We start from the raw sequence: 17,514 nt of genomic DNA, 5'->3' as shown, positions 1-17,514 counted from the left end.
GGGGGAGCTGTCATAAAGAGCAAACAACAGTTACTTCAAGAGCCAATAATATTTTGTTCTATCTCATACAGGGTGTGGCAGTGCCTATGGGAGTGCGATGTGCAGCTTGCACGACTACTGTTATTAGCAGCTGCATTAGCACCAGAGAAACATCAACACTGCCTTCTGAGTAAGACAATCTCACATGATGAAGACATTTTGTACATGTGTACGGGACGCTCTCAGAAAATGAGAGAAGTTTGTTCAGCTAAATATTCTTGCGTAAGCATACTAGGTGTGATCATCATCTCTGCGTCAGCATCAGGTTTGAGTTCTCTCGCTGTATTTGATGCGAATTCAGATATTCGATATTTCTCAGAGCTCATCTTGTACTCTAGATCCTCGAGACATATAGCAAGCGACAAATCCCGAACACATTGTCTACTCCTTATTCATCTGTACAGCATAAGTCTTCTCAGAGGAGGATGAATATAGTCCTCATTCCCCATATTTATCTCCCTATCGATGACTGTCATAGTAATCGTATGTGTTACACTAGATATCCTAGGTGACGTCTGTCCCTACATAGTATCACAGATACCATATAATAACAACTCACATGGTACATGCCCCATGTTATGCACGGACTGTTTGGCGCGTCTCGATCTTGATGACATGATTTAGGACCTCAGCGTAGGCTTCGTGGATTTTATGCTCATTCAAACATTCGCATTTAGGATACCCTCACATTCTTTCCTCTCGATGTCTTTATATAGCGCGGACTATTCTACGTGCTCCGAGATCCCTAAACAGTCCCAACTTCTTTTACCTGTGAAGGTAGATGTGCAATCTTTACACAAAGTGCCCAACTATACTGGACAGCTAGTATGGCCCTATTATTAGCCTCATTACAACAAAAGGTAATATAAGTGGCAGAGGGTCTAACTAAGTTGCGCAAGGATCACAAAGCAGTCATCATTCCAGAACACACGAGTTGGCCTAACCGTCGCAGATACCTGTGCTCCTCCGACCAGTGCCATCCACATCATGCCCTACATACTGACTGAAGATGTAGGGGAAATACCGGCAGACACTACAGTGTTGGCAAATGTTAAGATATTAAAGGGGCCTCCGTATGTCATCAGAAAAGAAGGTGCCCCATCAGGCCCAAATCGGGAAGTCCAGGCTTAATGGTGATTACATAGTCATGTACTCCACATGCACTCACACTAGGGATTCAATACAATTAAAGCCGTGTGACATCGCTCCTTGACTTCTCTTGTGCCACAGCCCTACTGACACAGCTACTTTATGACATCTCTGCGAAGACGTACGGCACTGCGACAATTTAAACCCTCTGCCCCCCAGTGTAATGTTTTCTGCCACTCCCTTGGCCCAGTATCTGTCAGAAGGAAGGGCTGTGTGGCCACGTCCATCATTCATTCTTTTGGGGACCCCCTTGCGTATGTCTGTGACCCCAATCTGGGAAGAAGATTTTCTGGAAAGTGAGCTGCACTTCTTTTCAGACTAGCCCCCCATCCCCTGCATATAGTTTGCCAACCCAGGGGATGTTTGGAGCTAAGAACTCTACATCAGAGCTTAGACTCAGGTTCAATAACCCTGTATATTGTCACCTTGATACAGAGACCATTTTTATGTCTTTTTCTTTCTTTTTATATAAAGCTTTCTTTTTAAAACTTGTTGGATTTTTTTTCTAGTTGGGGCTCAAGGAGATTGAGTCTGCAGCTCACCAGGGAGTTGGTGGGAGGAATTGAAACAGGGTGATCTTCCAGGGAGGAAGTAACGAGGAGACAAGGGGAGGGGGTTGTTTCCCTTTGTTGTGAGACTCAGGGCATCTGAGTCTTGGGGTCCCCCCGGGAAGGTTTTGGGGAGACCAGAGTGAGCCAGGCACTGAAATTCCTGGCTGGTGGCAGCGCTATCAGATCTAAGCTGGTAATTAAGCTTGGAGGTTTCATGCTAGCATCTCATTTTCTGAACTCTGAGGTTCAGATCTGAGTCGGAAAGCAATGACAGATGTATACCAGCCAGTCAATACCATTTGGGTCTCCATTCCTTAGGCAAGAGAGAGACAGCCCTGCAGAATTTCTGAGGAAGTATAAAGTTCACCCTGGGAAAGAACAGGGGAACCTTAACCGTAAAAGCAGATAGAACACAATTTATTTTCAGATGAGACTGAGGTGTATGAGGTAGCAGCCTCTTCATGGCTGGCAGACCAGTTATCCAACACTTCACTGGGAACATCCTGACCTGTGCCTCTTGGAAACCAGATCAAGAACAGATGGTAACAGAGCTGTGTACGCTGCCAAGATGAACAAAATAGTTTTTTAGATGCTTGCACACACAAACACGCATACTAAAATGCATGCACATTTACCGGAATTGCATGGGCAGTCAGTCATCTAAAGGTCATTCATTGGGTAAATGTACTTATGAAATATGTATTTTAGACATAAAAACATGGACACATTTTTATGTGTATTTGCACATGTAGGAGCATGAAAACCTGGCCTATTCACTTGTGCACCTTAGTAAATTTTGGCTATAAATAACTGAACGCTGATCATAGATCCAATGTGCTTGAACAGTGGCAAGTAAACTCTGTGCTATTTTATTCATTATCTAGTTTCCACAACTCTGCCTCATTCATTTTCTTGATGTTTTTTTCTTTTCTTTGTTTTATCCAAGACTTTAAGGCTTCAGAGTAGTATTGATAGCCAGAGGGTTTAGAAATTAATTAAAAATAAGAGAAAATATTAAAGCCTAATATTGGGGGAACTTTTTTTCCCTCCAAACATATACGTTTTACTGTTTGAACCAGAATGTGTATTGGAATATTATTAGCCATGTTCGTTGCTCAGTGAAACATTACATGCGTACACACAAGGCAGCCACCAGATTAAGTGGGCTTTGGTGCCTAACAGGTCAGAATCAGCACAGAGCATAATCAGCATTTTCTTTTCTTTTTTTATGGATGCAAGAGACAGTGTATTTGGAGATGTTTGTGTGGGAGGGAGGGCAAATATAAGCAGGGCCGGCGCTTCCATTTAGGGGACCTAGGCGGTCGCCTAGGGCATCAGGATTTGGGGGGGGCAGCATTTTGCCACCTTCGGCGGCAATTTGGCGGGGGGGGTCCTTCTGCGCTCCGGGTCTTTGGTGGCAATTCAGTGGCGGGGGGTCCTTCCGCGCTCTGGGTCTTGGGCACCAATTCGGCGGCAGGGGGTCCTTCCGTGCTCCGGGTCTTCGGCAGCAATTCTGCAGTGGGTCCTGCACTCGCTCCAGGACCCGCCGCTGAAGTGCCCCGAATACCGGGAGCGCAGAAGGACCCCCGCCTAGGGCGCCAAAAACCCTGGCGCCGCTCCTGAATATGAGAGCTGATCAGAGGGTAGACTGGCTTTAGGGATAGAGGATGTGTGTATTTGGAAGAAGGAAAGTGCATGAGGGGATAGAAAGACTGTATTTTAAGGGGTATGGGAGGACAAAGAAAGAAACTGAGATCAAGTGAGTGAAGGAGACACTGAAGGGAAGGGAATGATTGAATCATTGGGGAAGAGGGAAAACAATGCAGGGGGAAAGAAAGAAGAATAGAAATAAGGAAGGTGGAAAGAAACAGAAAGAAATAGAACCGACACTAAAATATGAAGGAAAAGATGAGCCAAGATAAACAACAGAAGGAAAGAAAAATATGGAGTGAAGGGGAAAGGGGCAGAAAAAATATAAAATAACTTGTTTCTCTGACTCAAAGAATTCACTAAATGGCAAGTATTTTAGAATAGATGGGAAAGCTACTCCGTAGCATCATAGCCACTCTCCACCCCCACCCTGGCTGCCTCCTGCACCCCTAGAATCTTAATATCAAAAATCTTGATATCAGAATATCAACATATATTTTCCAGGCCACTTGCACCTGCCAGTACAGTCCCATATTCATTTCCTGTTTATTGTATTTCTTTAGATTTATAAGAGATGTCTGCCATTCAACAGATGCCCATCTGGGTACCTTTGTAACAAAGTCACAATCTCATCAATATCATTAGTGTCATAACAAACAAATAATGGACTGATCACCACACTAGGAAAGCGTCACTCCTATAATGTTCTATGGGACAACTAAAGCTCCAAAGAACATAAACGTTCCCACACTCTTTTAGGAAACTTTATAGAGGTCATCACAGAAAGCACCTTCACAGCTGCCCACTCCTACTTATCACGAGAGGGCAACAGTTCAAGCACCTCTGTCAATGGCAGCGTGGCACAAGCAGAGATGTTGTCTCTCGCTTAACTAAGTTCAACCCATTCAGGGTTTTCCAGGTCAGAAAACAAACCAACCACCAACTAGAATCCTACTCAAATTCTAATGCAGGTCCCAGAGCATGGGTGGTGTGGGCTGCTACATAAATGGCAGCCACATTCTGCAGCAGCAGCAGCAATTTCCCAGTGGTCTCAAGATATAAATCATGCAGAATTACTTACATTAGTCTGATCCTAAGGTGACAAAGGCTTGGATAAGCATAGCAAGGTTGTGGGCAAGGTACTAACAAACTTCAACAGGACTTTAAAAATAAAGTGGAAACCTCTTTACCAAGCTGCTGCTGCACCCTCTGTAACTCTCACTCTGTCTCCTCAACTCCTCCCTATCCTTCCTGTATCCTGTCCTTTCAGACTCCCAACAGCCAGTGCTCCCAGTTCTAATAATCACAAGCAACATCTGAACACCACAAAGGTCCATCTCCAAAGTCAACAGTGCTACTCTGTTCATCAAATGCAGAAATATATGTATGTTCCTTGCTATGGTTGCTACCAGAATACTCAGTCACAAATTTTGATGTAACCGAACCCCTACATGGCAAACAAATGGCAATCTCAGTCTGGGCACTAATGTAATGCTAACAGACCCTGATTGTCAGAAGGCGGGATCAAACCTGGGACCTCTGGACCCAACTGGCTGTTAGCTACAGCTGTAGAGCAGACTCATTTTATCTCTCTCTTTAAGTGGTATCAGTGCCACTAGATGGGACAGAACACCACACCTAGGAAGTGTGTGGGTTACACCAACAGTATACTCATCAATTCCAATTCTTCTGGAAGATTCCCTATGTTACCAGTGTTATCTTCACCTATCTGGATTGGGAAGATTTACCTCCATCCAGATTCCAAAAATATCACATAATATCTTCACATTTAAACAGCTCTATCAGTTTTACATCCCTCATTCATGCAGTGCACATGGACTCCTAATTTGTGGATGTCTCAGGTCTTTCTCACTCTCTTTGGCATTTGGAGATTTTAGTTCATATCCTATTGGTTTAAGCCATCAAAACTCACTCCTTTTTCATCCATGCATGTTGCGCAAGGGCTGCCTGAGGTTCTCCAGTTTTCCATCTCTTGCACTTTCACTAAAATCGGCTTTTGATGTTCAGCCATTTGGTCTTTTGCATGTTTTTCCTCATTAACCCAGAATTTCATAATCCCCTGGTGAATAATTAGCTAGGGTCGTATCCTTAACTCTCATATATACATTTTTAATTTAACATTTAAATGAACACTGCATTATCGTGGCTCCCCTCAAAAGTGACATACAATACCATGGGTGAGCTACACAGGAATACAAGTACAGAACGTCTGGTTTTTTAGGTACACTGTACAAAATTGCTAAGTTACTTAGGGAATTAATCCTATTACACTGCTCAAGAAAAAGCAAATTGAAAACGGGCTCAAAAATAAACCAAAAAGGGGGGAGCTGTCATAAAGAAGCAAACAACAGTTACTCAAAATAATATTTTCTAAACAGGGGATGCCTATGGGTTGATGCACTTTGCACGACTAGCTGTTATGCAGCTAATACCCCAAACTGACACTGACTCTGGAAGCATATAAGATTATAGCGTCACTTGAATGAAGAATTTGTCAGCAATTTCTCAAGCATACTGTGTGACATCACCTCCCTCAGCATCAGGTTTGTTTCCTTATTCGAACAATTCCATAAACCTACTTATTATGGTGAAAGCAAACAAAACCCCACTTGGTACTACTTTTATTTCCATCTTACAATAGTTTCTCAGAGGAGTGATGAAGTACCAAATTTTAGCTCAAGCCCACAGCTTCAGATCATATTTTAACTATTTTGGTGGGGGGAGCACAATATTCAGACAAAAAAGGTCAGGCACTAAGGTTTATGCACAACTGTGCATCTCATTTGTGCATGCTGCTCACATAGGTGTGGATGTGCTCATTCAAACATTCATTTAAATACCTAAATTCTATACTTTAGCTTGTAACACTATTACTTTGTAACAGTATTTTTACAATGGGTAATGTGCAATCTTTACAAAGTGCCAACTATACTGGACACTAGATGCCTATTATTAGCCTCATTACACAAAAGGGTAAATAAAGGCAGAGGGGTTAAATAAGTTGCCAAGGATCACAAAGCAAGTCATCATCAGAACACACGAGTTCCTAACTCCAGGTCCTGTGCTCAGACCATCCATCCACACAGCCCCTATGAAGTGTAGGGAAATACCGCAACACTACAGTTTGGCAAATGTTAAATATTTAAAGGGGCTCCTGTATGTCATCAAAAGAAGGTGCCCCATCAGGCCAAATCTGAAGTCCAGGCTTAATGGTGATTACATAGTCATGTACTCAATGACATCACCACTAGGGATTTACAATACAATAAAGCCGTGTGAGCATCTGCTCCTACTCTCTTTCCACAGCTATGACACAGCTACTTTATGACATCTTCTGCGAAGGGTACGGCACTGACCAATAACCCTCTGCCCCCCAGTGTAATGTTTTCTGCTCTACTCCCTTTGCCCAGTATCTTCAGAGGAAGCTGTGTGGCCACTCCATCATCATTCTTTTGGGGGACCCCCTTGGTAGGTCTGTTGATCCCCCAATCTGGGAAAGATTTTCTGGGAAAGGAGCTGGCACTTCTTTCAGACTGAGCCCCCCATCCCCTGCATATAGTTTGTGAAACCCCAGGGGATGTTGGAGCAAGAAACCTCTCAAGAGCTAGACTCAGGTTAGCCAGAGGTTGTACCATATTCCTTCAGCCAATACCTGAGAACCTTTTCTAAAAGTAATGGGACAGGTCTCCCTCTGAAGACAGCAGATAGGGGGAGCAACTGTCCAATATCCAGTGAAGATCTCAGGAGTGCCTACAGTCCAGGTGCGTAGAGAAGTTTTCAGAAGAAAACTATTCTGGATGGAAGTGCGAGGGCACAAACACTGGGTTCCCAATGACACCCAGCTCTCTTGTTTTTTGGTTCCTTTGCAAACCACTTGCACAACCAGAGCACTGTCCTGAACCATTCTCAAGGCTCTGAAGCGAGACAATTGCAAAACAACTTCAGCACATGTGCACACACACAGGGGTGAGAATAACGTGAGAAAGTCTTTGAGTATTAAGACATCAGGATTAGTGCAACAAACGAAACCTGTGTAAAATTAACACTTTGGATATACTTTTAGGGATAACAATTAACTCTGATCATAACGATTGACAAAATCATTAATGAAAATGTTAAAAAGAGAGAGGGGCTCACTCCCTCCTTCCAATTAAAGTATTTAAAGAAGAATTCCAGTTGTTTGCAGAAAATATATGTTGCCAGGGTGATTGGTATAGGTCTAGAATGAACTTCCCTTTGGTTGTGGTGGCTGTATCTTTGTGTACACATCCAGTAAACTGCTTCTTTGCATTTCAGTCCCAGGCCTGGAATTACCTGACTCAAGCACTCTAATTACAACTCTGATATGGTGACTGAAGTGTCAGAAAGTACAGAGCACTACAGGGTGACAGTGTCATTCTGTTTCCCAAACAAAGGACCTTCTTCAGGCAGGAAATATTTGTATAATGAATGTTACCTTCTGCACCAGGAAACTGTGTATTTGAAATATTAAAGAACATTCTTGATATTATGCAGGCAGAATCTAAAATTGATTCTAACAGGAGAGGGAGCTCTCACTACCCCAACTAAGTAGGAGGGGAAGCTGTGGGAGAGCACCCTTTCTCTAAGCCAGGGAGTGGAGGCAGAGTTGTGTTCCTCCAGCTCCCCCTTTGCCATAGACTGGCAGGGTCAGCTCTACCATTTTTGCTGCCCCAAGCAAAAAAAAGAAAGGCAGCTGCTCAGACTGCCGAAGCAAGGGGAAAAAAAGAAGTGCTCAGACTGTGCTGCCCCAAAAATGGATGAAATGCTACCCCAGGTGTGTGCTTCATAGAATATCAGGGTTGGAAGGGACTCCAAGAGGTCATCTAGTCCAACCTGCTGCTCAAAGCAGGACCAATCCCCAGACAGATTTTTGCCCCAGATCCCTAAATGGCCCCCTCAAGGATTAAACTCACAATGCTGGTTTTATCAGGCTAACGCTCAAACCACTGAGCTATTCCCCCCACTTTCTCTGCTAGTGCCTAGAGCCGGCCCTGTAGACTGGGACTTAGGCAGTGAGGTCTAGTGGTCACAACAGGAGTCAGGAACCAGAGTTCAGCAATGGAGACAGAGTCAGGAGTAAAGCCAAGGGTCAGAACTAGAGTCAGGAATCAAGTCAGGGTCAGAGCCAGCGATGGAGCATAGAAGCAGGGATCTGGAACAAGGCAGGAGGGTAGGAATCAGGGACAAGACAGGGCCCAGGAGAAGGCAGGGTCCAATGTAGCAGTCACCCAAATATTCAGCTAATTGCTCAGACAACTTCCTGTGCCTCCTCCTGGCTTAAATAGTGAATCTGAGCCAATCAGAGAGGCCACATGTTTCCTCCAATTCAAAGCTTCATGGTGGTGCGTATGATGAACTAGGATTCACCAGCCCACTCTCCCTGCTAGTCTTAGCAAGCTGCTGGGTGATAGCTGTGGTCTAAGGACTACCTGGGGATCTGTGAAGGAGGGTTTGAGACCCATGATCCCTCACATTCTTATTTTAACCCTTATATGCAGAGTTTTAAGTGAATCTGGGGGTGGTATTATCCCAACAACCGCACTCCCTCTGCAAAAAAACCCAGCATTCTCATTTGTTATAGCCATGCTTTCTCCTTCTCTTTTTCTCCAATCCTTCTACCTCCTCCTTGCTACAGTGAGAAAGAGAGAGCGAGAGAGCTCATCATTCTGCTAGATGAAAGACTTCCCGCTGCTCCCCTCTCCCCCCGTCTTCTTATTGCTGGAATAGGGTAAGAAGGGCTCTCCACTCTCACTGTTGAGTGCAGGGATATAGGAGATCTCCATACTTCATGCCTCCTCACAAGAGTCTCTCTTCTCTCTCTTGATTTACTCTTTTTTTATTTCTTGAATTTTCTCTTTTTTTGTTTTTATTCGCCAAAAGGAAATTCAATCAACCTCCCCGCATCCTGCCTTAACTTTACAATTGAGCATTTAAATGCCCAGATTAGGACATTCAAAAAAATATTTTCTACAGTAAATCAGCCAAACATGTAATAAGGCATTAAAACTTAATGGCACATACCAATATACAAAGCAAGGTGTGAGAATCATGGTTGTTATGGTAAGCATCACTTTGAATGTCCTGACTTTTTCTGCATTTAAATTTCCAGCCATAGCTTTACATTGGCTCAGCTTTCTTCATCGACCTTTATAAAATGTAAATAAAATATCATTTCCAAACTGCTATGGTCTGACATTTGAAATGTTCTCATTTTAAGCATATGCACACACACCTGAAAATGCAAGCATTTCTCTGGCTGAACTAGTAGAGAACTGACGCAGAGCTGAATGCAAAGATGGATGCTGAGCTGGACTAATCAGGTGCAACCATAAATATAGAACAGCTATGATTTCAGAGCTGCTGTAACATCATCTTGCTATGCACTTAATACATGAAATATAAACAATATGTATAGGCAGCACTCAGTGTTGGATTCTAATACCCCTTAATGTCAATCTGAATGCCAATGTTTATCGCAAGCATAACCATCTTTGCTCCTGATCTTACAAATCACGATTAGTGGTCCTGTCAAAAATATATGCATTGTTAATAAAAGTCACATCTACCTCCCATAAAAGGACTGCAGGCTTGTTTTTGCTTCATATGTAATTCATGTGTTCAATATTAATTGTACAGTGCTGCCAGAATATGAATGCAATCAACTGGCTTTTGAAAAAATCCCCATGTAATTTGAAAGCAAACGATAGGATGTTTTTATCCAATATTTCCTTAATTTGTGAAACCTTGGTGTTCTGCTGCTGAAGAAATTAAATAACTGCTCTGATACCAATAAAGGAAGATACAATAAAGAATTAAGATGAAAAATCCAGAGCAAAAGCTTTCACAAAAATTGCCTGCAAAATGCTATTTATAACAGATTTTGACTCAGTATAATGCTGGCAAATCAGCAATATACAGTAATTCAGTCTCCACTATATAGAGCTATTTCACAGGAAAGAGTATAAAAACTGACAGTGAATTCTACAGTATGGTACAACTTTGGTTTCATGCAGGGGATGTGATCTTTTCTAAAAACAAACCAAAGCTGAACAGCTAGGAATTAACCTTGTCAGAAAAAAACAGTGTAAATTGCACCATTTTCTCAGACACTGAGCCCTGGTGCCCCGAAAGTGTGCCCTTAGAGGCCTTCATTGCCTGCTGGCAAAGCACTCACTGACATGTAACAGCAACTCCTATCAAGCCTGACCAACTCTCTAAACCTAACACATTACTATAAAGAATGTTGTGTAGGGTATCTAATGAAAATGAACAGCATGCCAGTCATCATGGGTTTTGCATGATATATGCCTATGTGTTAATTGAAAAGTTGTCTGTGTCTACTAAAAACATGTTTAAAAGCATGTAACAAAGTAGGTTGGATTACAAGCCTTCCCCAGGCAAAGGAATGTTGACTTACCTGTTCACCTAGATCCCTGCTGAGAATCTAATATCATGAAACCAATACAAAGGATACTTCATTTGCATTTTAATGCAACAGAAAAAGCAAGTTATCAGGAGGATTAAAAAAGCAGAATGGTGTCAGCTCCCCAGAACATAACAGCAGGGGAAAAGAACTTTATTTGGGGATATACTTCAGAAGAGTGCATTTCAGTGGTTTACTGGACTATAAGAAGAAGAAAACTCCTTTGCTATCCATCAGTAGACAAAAAGAGGACAGTCTCTTTGAATGGTGGATCTCTTACCATGGGGGTAAAAGAAACTTATCTTAGTTAAGGATTGTAGCCTGTTGAGTTACATTTTAGTCACTAGGAAGCACCATTATATTTTTGTGTTTTATTTCTAACCATTCTCTTTTTCCATTGTCTCTGCTTAGTGTCACTTAAATCTCTGTTCTTTATTAATAAACCTATTCTTGTTTTAAATCTCAATGCCGTTCAAGTAAAGTGAGGCATGTATCCTCTGCTGAGCCGACAGACTGGTGTGCATTCTGTCTCTTTAGAGACAGCAGACTTGCTAATTTGTGAGAGAGCAGTGTCAGGGGCTGGATGTTGCAGGCAGACACTTCTGGAGAGTCTGGTTTAACCTGCAAGGCAAAGTTAAGACAGGCAGAATCCTGAGGAATCTGCCAGGCTGCCTAACAAGGAGCTGTCACTCAGGCTAAGTATACTGCAATAAAAACCTCATAGCACTGGGTCTCAAAGCCCAGATCAGGGCTCAGGCTGCGGGACTAAAAACAACAGTATAGACATTTGGGCTCAGGCTGGAGCCCAGGCTCTGAGACTCATGCTTCAGTCTGAGCCCAAATGTCTACAGTGCAATTTTATAGCCCCACAATCCATGCCCAAAGAGCCTGAGTCAACCAATCTGAACTGCCACAGTCATGCTGCAGGTCTTCTGTTGCAGTGTAGACATACCCTCAATTTAGCAGAAACCCCTCTGTTTAAGTCAAACCTGCGAAATTCCATAAAAAAACCAGCTAGGGGCAGAGGAAGAATTATATGTAGCCCAGTGATTAGGGCACTCATCCATCATGTAGCAGCCCCTGGTCCAATTCTCCCCTCTGCTTGATGAGGAGAAGGGATCTGGAGAGGGATCTCTCAGCTGAGTGCCCAAACCACTGGGCAAAAGTCATTCCCTCTCTGACTCAATAAAAAAATAATGATTGAATACAAAGTGGAATGGCTTCAACTACAGAGACTGAGAGAGACCCACATCAGAACATCCTATGACTTTTTCCTTTGTGGTTGTGGGCCTGAATGTCCATGCTGCAGTGCAGTATTACAGGCCTTGCTCATAACCGAGGCTGAGTATGTGCTAGGTAAAGGTGGAAGTTGAGAGGCCAATTCCTGTCTAAGAGCTAGACTGTGTCCAATCCCTGCATGGGACTGTGGAGGGGGGGTAGTGGGCTGGTTAATTAGGTGTAAAGAGTAACTTGCCACAACTACAGTGCTTACACTCACTCGGTAAAAGTCACTCTTGTCCAGAGAACCTGCATGAAGCCTAATCACCACTGAAGAGTGGTGATATCAGACTTCAATAATGCAAAATACTTGGGATGGGGAGCAGAAAGGAGTGTATTGTACCCAGAGAGTGCAAGGACTGGTTCCTGCGGAGTGCTGTTGTCATACCGGAAGCGGCAGGGAGGAGGCAGGGGCCAAGGCAGAGTGGGCTGGCTGCAAAGTGGAGTGCTCACTGCACCCTATTAAGCTGTGCACCAGGGAATTCAGATAGAAAGAGTGCCTCCCCGAGCTCTCTGCTGAGCCAATGCCTAATAAGCACCAAAGAGCCTTAAATAAAACAAGCTTCATTTCTCTCCCACTCATTCTAAAGGTTATATTGACCTTTAAAAACTAGGTACAGCAATTTTGGTTTTGCAAAAGGTTATTTTATGTAGGGGAAAGAAATCAAGAAAAAATATATAGTGTGATCTTTATGAAGTGTAAAGAGTAATGAAGTTATTCTTAGAATAGCAGTTTTCTTCCATGTGTGTTAAATGTCATTTAAAGTTCATTTGTATGGAATATGCAGCATTTCACTTCGAGGTTCAAATCTACCACAGGCTGGTAGTGACTGCCTTCAAGGGACTGCTGTTAGCCTCCATCCAATTCCCACTAAAAAATAGTCCATATCACATAAAACTACCACCGCAACTAGCATTAATTTGCATCCTTAGCAAAAAAGACAGAATGGAAATTATACTACCTTGTCTTTCCTGTGGATGTCCCCTTACAGGTCAGTGCGGAGGGCAGAATGCAGAGGGGAATCTTGGACTGTCACCATTCATACAGTTCCTATTCTGTCATCCACCTCTATCTGAAAGTGGGTACAAATGACAAGCCAATTTATAAAATAGTAAAGGGCACACTAGTCTGAGCCAAAGCAAACGCTGCATCTACGGAGCAGCTCTCCAATGTTCAGGAGAGATGGATTCTGCAGGGAGCAAATGCCCTTTTCTAAAAAGAATAGTTGAGTTCAGAAAATGTAAGTTGGAAAGTTTTAAAAAATCTTATTGAGTTTGAGGCAGCTGGTGTATCATACTTCTCAATCATCTTATGGATCTGCCCCATGGCCAGACACCTCTGGAGGACCACAAAGATCTGTTGCTGATGAAGCAATTGATATTATTTTCAATGTTTTGCATTCATGTCTAGATACTGAGTGATGGAGGGCACAATATTAAACCAATCCATGCCCCTGCCTCCAACAACTGAAGACAGACTCTCAGCCAAGGGAAAGAATCAACAATTCCCAGTCTCAGCCAGCAACAAACTCATCAACTGACTAACATCCAAATTAAGCAATGTGCCTTGTACCACATCCTGAAGGTAGGTAAACTCTGCCTCTCTCAAACTTAAGGAGGAATTAATTTCAAAGATGGAGGCTCTGCACTCAGAATGTCCTTCTACAAAGAAAGAGAAAAAGTGGAGCAGCATTTGTCTATCTAAAACTGAGGGGAGAGGCTGACTTCATTTGATGACATAAAAGCATCCAGTAAAGGAAATGGAGTGAATGGTAGTTTCCACATGAGCACCTCCCCTTTTCCCTACTGTAACACAAAAGATCTAGTTACTCCCTCTGTAGGCACATGCATTTTAGAAGTCGTAAAGTGATTTGATCAGTCAGCTGTGAGCTGGTTAGAGAGAGATCTGAAAAAGACACTTGAAATGCATGGATCACCGCCTATTATCACAAAACACTCTTTTAGTTCATCATATTGCAATGAAAAACTATATAAGGAGCCTTATTCATAACCCTTTTGTGTGTCCTTATTAGCTACTAAAGTATACTAGTGATTTGGACCAACTTAATAAAGATACCCAACCACAACTACCCATAGAGAACCAAACTTGGAAATATCTATTTCTGAGTTGTATTCTGAAATAACACAGACATTTTTCTTTTTAACGTACTTGTACAGACACATCCACTGTTCTAACCTTTAAAAACTCAGAAATCCTTTACATAGCAGAAATGTATGGGAAATAATTTTTTCCCACAAAAATCCCCCAAAATACAGTAGATTAAGGGCCAAATCAGAAAAGCTGTCAAAGGCAGGTGCAAATGGACAAAAACAGAGGGCGGCATTATCACCACTCCCTTTGGGGATTCCAAAGAGAGGGGGACAAGTTTAACCTCTGCAGGAGTTTTGTGAGCAGTGTCCACTGGGGGAAGCACTGAATCAATACCCTTAGTCACACTGGCCACACTTCATTCCTGAGCCATCCACTTTTTGATTTTTTGATTATTGCTGTCCCTATAGCCCTTCCTAACCCCAACAAAACTGCAGTCACTTTCTACTGCCACTAATTTGTTCCCTGGTTAGTTATCAGCCCCAGAACACCTCTACCAGGGTTTACATTGGAATAAGTCCTGGGTGAGTCTGGCCTGCATCTGATTTGTATTAAATGTTTCATCTAGGTGTATTTTGGAGTGAACGTGGAAACATGTTGAATTCTGTACCTAAGACGTCCGAGCTACTTAATCAAGTTTTTCCTTACAGATTCAATTATGTTTCTTCAAAAAAATAATACCTTTAAATTCTTAAGGATAGTTATCAAAAACTAAGAATTATAGGCTAGGAATAAGTCAAATTCAGCTGTACCATAAAAGGGAGCAATTCCTGTTGAACCAACGGGAAGTCATACTCAGCTATAGCAGGGATGAAGTTGGCCCATAGTGTTTTCTTTATATTGCACAAACATGGCCCAAATTAATCAATGAGTAATTCCACTGATGTGCTATTTAGAAATGACGATGCTGCTTAAATGGCCAAAATAAAACTAGATAATTAAGGCAAACCTGATTATTCCAACCTCAGTCCAAGTTCCATTGTGAGAGTTAATAGATGCTAGGAAGGTGGCTTAGCAAGCTAGCCTTATTTTTCAATTTACATCACCATTTAAATGTTTAATCCTTTTCTAATGTAACTGGTTTTTATACCTAACATCTTTATCTGACTCAACTTTCTCATTAATGTGAATTGTTTTGGATCAAATCTATTTTCCTTTCAGGAAAGTTTGTGTGCTGCTATCTCTTAATTCCAGATGAAAAGAAGTCCTTCACCTGCATCCAATTATGGTAAAAACAGAGCTACAGTACCAAGTTATCAATTAGCTGTCAAGTTACAGCAGCTTCCTAAATCATCCCCTAAAATCTCCAGTGATTTCTTCCTAACCACATCCGAATTTTTGCTCATTGTTGCAAAGTGCTGAATTCAATCAACCCAATACTACTTCTGGGTCCCACGCTTTAACTCAAAGATATGCACCTGCCAGCAATCGATGAAAGGACACATTGATTTTAAGGTTCTTACCACAGACACAGGAGAATCTCATGTGCAAATTTATTTATGTCGTCTGAGTCACGGAATGTCAGTATCTATTACTTGTCAAGGTTAGCGATGTAGCAGCAAAATTATTGGTATAACTTCCAGAAATTCCACCACTGATAGCTATTACTAATAAGATGCACCAAACATATGTCATAAACCCAGTTCACAGCTACTTACAGAGAGAAAACTAGGAGACATGTTCATTGTAAGTCACACCCATGCAATGCCATAGAAGTTATCTTAGTTACTTTAAAGTTTGTGGGGGTTTGTGGGTGTAACTGAGCGCAGAGTTTGGACCAAGTTATTCCCATCCTGCTTTCCCTGGCCCTGCAATTCAGAAATTTTATCCAAACATCTTTCCAAAAGGCTAGTGTATATTTAGAGTTAAGCTTTACATACAAAACAAGTAATTTTATTATAAAATCCTTTTTCATACACACAGCTAATGTCTCAGAGGATATGGCTTAATGATTGATTAATTATTTTCACAGCACAACATTTAAGCTGATGTATGTATTGTGCTGAAAGGGAGGGAATAGCTGAACATACACATTTAGTATTAGTAGACAGTCTCCACCCATTGATTAATGATGGCTGTCAGCAGTGATACCAACTGAACACACTTGCATGTCTCGCTTAAATTTGTTTGCTAAAACCCATTCAGTAGAATTAGTGACCTGAGAGGAGCTCACTTTCCCCTCATTTCTCCAAACTGGAGGCCTCATACCCAATATGAAGACATCACGGTAGAAAATGATATATATTTCATAAATTGTTAGACCGATGACCTTAAGGTGACCTATAACAGAAATGTCAAGTTTCAGTTTTGTACTTTTCCTGTAATCACAAGGTCTACAAAAAATGAATGAAACAATTTTCCAGATTCTAGTTCTAAAAGGCACATACATTTCCTGCTTTCTGTGACCTACTGAAATCAGACAAGAAAGAGCAGACTTTTTTTGTCGTCTCTTCTAGAGCGTTGAAAGGTAAAACTTGGGATTTCTCTCCTTCCCTCCCTTTCAGCACCTCATACTTAATGTGAGCTGGATTTCTATACTGTAATGCGATGAGAACATGGATGTTAACTGTATTTGTTACCCCAGCCTGGATCATTCCTTGCCACTCCCAAACCTGGAGGGTCCACAGAAGTAATCAGGGCTCTTTGAAAGGCCAGAATCATCTACATGAAGTTCTGCAGTCTGGTCTCCCATGGCTCTCCCCTATTCCTTGGCACTCCAACAGAGCCAGGCTTCCCATGATTTCCTGAGACCTTGGGGTTGGGATGGACTGAACTGATGACATCCCAGAGAAGATAACATTGCCTCAGGGTGTTACTGTCTTTTCTTGAGAATCTCCATGCAGCCCACTGGAGGGGTGTATGTCTCTCCAACTTCCCCCTCAACCCTGCCTCCCTCTCCTGTCCTCGCCCTGCTTGGACTCCAGATCCATGGATACCTTCCTCAGGGTTTTGAGGAAATCTTGTAAGGTGCCACAGAAGCCCTCCTTTAGAAGGAGGGTCGCACACACAGTGTTCATCCATGTATGGCTCTAGGAAGGACAACCTGGACCCTGATACATGCATCATTATTATATTAGTCACATTTATAAATGCTATACCATAGGCCAGATGGACTCCAATGGGAACCTCGCCTTGTATGTACATCCGAAATTACAATTTGGCCCCAAATATGTAAAAGTTTTACTTCTCAATATACTACTACACTAATGTACTATCCATACACACTCACCAATAGTGTCAGAAGACAGACAATGCTCTATATCAGTTAATTT

The 17,514-nt window shown here is 42.2% G+C and overlaps 1 protein-coding gene across 2 annotated transcripts in view; it reads right to left on the bottom strand.

Annotated features, from left to right (window-relative positions):
* The window catches only part of NAV3 (neuron navigator 3), an 859,499-nt gene that overhangs the window by 726,405 nt on the left and 115,580 nt on the right, over positions 1-17,514 (bottom strand). The window contains exon 3 of one of the 2 annotated variants that reach the window (XM_075066761.1): positions 13,095-13,205. The exons of the other annotated variant lie outside the window; for it this stretch is intronic. The gene's annotated coding sequence lies outside the window, so the exon portion shown is untranslated. The remainder of the gene's footprint in view (positions 1-13,094; positions 13,206-17,514) is intronic. 2 annotated transcript variants of the gene reach the window in all.

Source organism: Chelonoidis abingdonii, chromosome 1 (assembly GCF_003597395.2).
Source record: "Chelonoidis abingdonii isolate Lonesome George chromosome 1, CheloAbing_2.0, whole genome shotgun sequence".
In the NCBI taxonomy this organism is placed as follows: Eukaryota; Metazoa; Chordata; order Testudines; family Testudinidae; genus Chelonoidis; species Chelonoidis abingdonii.
Note: the sequence above shows the minus strand (reverse complement) of the source record. Positions and strands in the feature narration are given on the sequence as shown.